We start from the raw sequence: 4,822 nt of genomic DNA on the forward strand, positions 1-4,822 counted from the left end.
ACAACATGCAAAATATTCTGTGTCAATGCGGCATGTGGGGGATATTAGTCATGTCGGTGACAAAGCTCTAGTTTTCACTGTATAAGCATGACTCCGTCTTAATAAAACATGGTCACAATCAAACACTCTCTGCCAGAATTATTCATGAAGGGTGTGCTCAATTGCACAAAATTACTGCCTGATCTGAATTTGCATGTAAGTTCTGTATATTCAACATATGCAGGAAAGAAATAGATAAAGAAGACACAGTGTAATACTCAGTATCCTAATGTTATGTTGTGTCAATATCAGCCCTGCAAAATGGAATAATTTTAGGTTTCTAAACCTCAAAACAACATGCCAACATCAACGTTTTATTGCATACCGGTACTTAAAAAGACTTATTCTTTACACTGCCTACCATGTAACGCGTGTACAATCCAGATCACATAGTAAATGAATGTACATTTAACAAGAAAAGCAAAACAAAAGGTCATGTAGTTGCTGAGCAGCTTTAATTTTAAGTTTGAATAAGAAAGGTGTCATCCACCCTGATTCCCCTCACAACATGTATAAACAGAGACAAATCGAATAAAATGATACACAATTCTAAAAACTCAAGAACTGAAACAAATCTACAACAACAAACCATAGAAATTGACATCCATGTTATAAAGCTGTTGAAACAATATATATCTTCATTTATTGAATTACTAAAATTGCGAAAATGCATTTGAATATAATGATTACTAAAATAAACAAGAAATGTGTTTGTCAGAAACAGTATATCCCCTACTGTGCTGCTTTGATTTTTTTATCATTAGGCAGGTTCAGATAATTATCTCCCTTTAAAGCTTATTACTTCCCTTGATGTTTTTTTTTACCTTTGACCTTGAAGGATGACCTTGACCTTTCACCACTCAAAATGTGCAGCTCCATGAGATACACATGCATGCCAAATATGAAGTTGCTTTATTCAATATTGCAAAAGTTAGGGCAAAATGTTCAAGTTGGGGAAAACAAACAAACAAACCAAGGGACAGGGCAAAAACAATATGTCCCCCACTATAGTGGTGGGGGACATAAAAAAAACACAAGTATAACCAGAAAAACAAAAGTTACAGAATAGGCAGTTAATTACAAAGCAGGTGTATCCCTGGTACAGATTATAGGTGTTGAAAAGTGCAGAAACCTTTCTGTAACCTTGATAAATAATGTCCCTTCTTAAATCAATATCTTGTTTGCTTTAAAGTAGATGTTAACTGTAAGTTAAAAGTGAGACAAGTCAAAAACATAACAACACACAAATTAATAATCACAAAATTATGAAGAGGTTTTGAATTAACTCCAACATTAAATACCTACATCATGTAAATAACGACATACATGTTTTTTTTTATATAGTAATTACACTAACAATATGAAAAACCTTTAGTAAACCTACTTACATACAGACCTGCATACATACTGACCTATATACCAACTGACCAACATAAAAACAGACCTACATACATACTGACCTACACACCAACTGACCAACATAATTACAGACCTACATACATACTGACCTAGACACCAACTAACCTACACAACTGACCAACATAAATACAGACCTACATACATACATACTGACCTACACACCAACTGACCAACATAAATACAGACCAACATACATACTGACCTACATACATACTGACCTACAAACAAACTGACCTACATACATACTGACCTACACACCAACTGACCAACATAATTACAGACCTACATACATACTGACCTACACACCAACTGACCTACACACCAACTGACCAACATAAATACAGACCTACATTCATACTGACCTACACACCAACTGACTAACATAAATACAGACCTACATACATACTGACCTACACACCAACTGACCTACACACCAACTGACCAACATAAATACAGACCTACATTCATACTGACCTACACACCAACTGACTAACATAAATACAGACCTACATACATACTGACCTACACACCAACTGACCTACACACCAACTGACCTACATAAATACAGACCTACATTCATATTGACCTACACACCAACTGACTAACATAAATACAGACCTACATACATACTCACCTACATACATACTGACCTACATACTTACTGACCTACAAACTGGCCAACATAAATACAGACCTACATACATACTGACCTACACACCAACTGACCAACATAAATACATACCTACATACATACTGACCTACAAACTGACCAGCATAAATACAGATCTACATACATACAGACCTACATACCAACTGACCAACATAAAAACAGACATACACACAAACTGAACAACATAACTACAAACCTACATACATACTGACCAACATACATACTGACCTACATACCAACTGACCATCATAAAAACAGACCTACATACCAACTGACCAACATAAAAACAGACCTACCGTAATAACTCTATGTTTTCGGACACTCTAAGTTTCCGGACGCCCCATTTTTTAGTAAAAATAATTATTTTTCGTGACTCTTAATTTTCGGACACACGAGTTTTCGTCCATAATTAATGTCTCTAAGTTTTAGGACAATATATTTTACAGCGCTATGTTACCAAATTTCGGTTGTGTTTTCGATATCTAATGACACTTCGATCATGGGGTTTTACAGCCAGATTAACATCATAAAACATGGCAGGTGCATGCCTGAGGGCAACGGACCATTATATTTGTGTTATGGGGTAAATAACCTTGTAAACCGGTATTAAACAATGGTTTTGCCCGATATAATAAGCGTTATGACAATTACCAGGGGTAGTGCCAATTAACAATTCAATTATCTACCGCAGTGGTATTACACATTCTCAGTTAAATAACTGTGACAAATACTAAACGCTTCAAAGTGTGATGCTCCCTATTGCATGTTTTACCAACAATGGAAGGTGTTAGACAACAACTATCGGAAATTAACAAACAAAGAATTCATAGTTTGCTTGATTTTATTGCGTTAATTATAGGTTCATACTAGCGAGTATCGGTACATCACATGCTCATCTTTGAACTCGTTGGTCAAAGTACAGCCTTGTAGTTACTTTCTGTCAAATAAATTAAGCATTTAAAATTACTTTAAATGCAGCGCAAACATTTATAACTGTTATTTATACTATACGGCATGGTATTTTACAAGCGCGTGCTATTACCGGTAGTCGTTGATACAATTTACGCTATTTTCGGACGCTTCAATATTCGACTCTAAGTTTTCGGACATCTGTATTTCGTGAATATTTTTCGTATCTAAGTTTTCAGACACGAAAAAAATAAATTATTTTTGAGTGTCCGAAAACATAGAGTAATTACGGTACATACCAACTGACCAACATAAAACAGAGATACATACCAACTGACTAACATAAAAACAGACCTACATACCAACTGACCAACATTAAACAGACCTACACATCAACTGACCAACATAAAAACAGACCTACATACATACTGACCAACATAAAAACAGACCTACATACATACTGACCTACATACCAACTGACCAACATAAATACATACCTACATACCAACTGACCAACATAAAAACAGACCTAAATACCAACTGACCAACATAAAAACATACCTACATACCAACTGACCAACATAAAAACAGACCTACATACATACTGACCTACATACCAACTGACCAACATAAATACATACCTACATACCAACTGACCAACATAAAAACAGACCTACATACCAACTGACCAACATAAAAACAGACCTACACACATACTGACCTACATACCAACTGACCAACATAAACACAGACCTACATACATACTGACCTACATACCAACTGACCAACATAATTACAGACCTACATACGTACTGACCTACATACATACTGACCTACACACCAACTGACCAACATAAAAACAGACCTACATACCAACTGACCAACAAAAATACAGACCTACATACATACTGACCTACACACCAACTGACCTACATACCCACTGACCAACATAAAAACAGACCTACATACATACAGACTGATACAAGACCAACACAAATACACATAAATGTTGCATTATATAACACACGATCTTTAGTCACTTTTTATTGTCACTTGACAGCAGAGATCTGTATTTACATGTACTTTTAAAATGGAATTTTGTCAATTAGGTCGCACAATTGGCTATTCTGCATTTTGTTCTTAATGTTATACAAGCCTACAGGAAAAGATTTGGCTGGTACTTGACAGTCTCTGAGATCAAAAACTATTAAAGATAATTGCGGAATGATTCGCTTGAGCTTATTTGTGCAATTCACGCTTGATAGTAGGCCGAAGGTTACATTATGGGATAAACAATAACAACATAAGTTTGCTTACACAACAATAGTATGATTAAGTAAGGTTAATTTGACACCTATCCTGTGAACTCAAGAACCATAGGGTGCATGACATGCAATAGGCTCTGATATAAATATATGCTGTATTTCACTGCTTATCAAACAAGAGCTGTCAGAGGACAGCGCGCTCGACTATTCGAGTGCTTAACAGTATAACATAAGCCATCATGGGGAAATTAATCATATTCAATAATTTATTAGGCGATCTTTCAAAAAATAAAAAAAGGAAAAAAATAAAATAAAAATTGGGGGAGGGGGGGGGGGGGGTGAGAGGGGGGTATAATGTTGGGGGGGGGGGGGTTAATTTATTATATGATGTTTAAAAAAAAATTGGGGGGGGGGGTAGGGGGGTTGGGGGGTGAGAGGGGGGTTTAATGTGGGGTAGGGTAATTTATTAGATGGTGTTTTAAAAAAAAATGTTTTTTTGGGGGGGGGGAGGTTGGGGGGG

At 36.0% G+C, this 4,822-nt stretch overlaps 1 long non-coding RNA gene across 5 annotated transcripts; it reads right to left on the reverse strand.

Annotated features, from left to right (window-relative positions):
• Positions 1-477: 477 nt before the first annotated feature.
• Positions 478-4,628, reverse strand: LOC127836299 (uncharacterized). 5 transcript variants are annotated; one of them, XR_008028704.1, is made up of 4 exons: positions 3,935-4,628; positions 3,679-3,710; positions 3,599-3,630; positions 478-3,566 (listed from the first exon to the last, which is right to left on the reverse strand). It is a non-coding gene; the product is annotated as an uncharacterized LOC127836299 (long non-coding RNA). The 5 variants fall into 5 exon arrangements; XR_008028702.1 differs by having other exon boundaries at positions 3,679-4,627; XR_008028703.1 differs by lacking the exon at positions 3,679-3,710 and having other exon boundaries at positions 478-3,630.
• Between the last annotated feature and the right edge of the window lie 194 nt (positions 4,629-4,822).

Source organism: Dreissena polymorpha, chromosome 1, assembly GCF_020536995.1.
Source record: "Dreissena polymorpha isolate Duluth1 chromosome 1, UMN_Dpol_1.0, whole genome shotgun sequence".
Lineage (NCBI taxonomy): Eukaryota > Metazoa > Mollusca > Bivalvia > Myida > Dreissenidae > Dreissena > Dreissena polymorpha.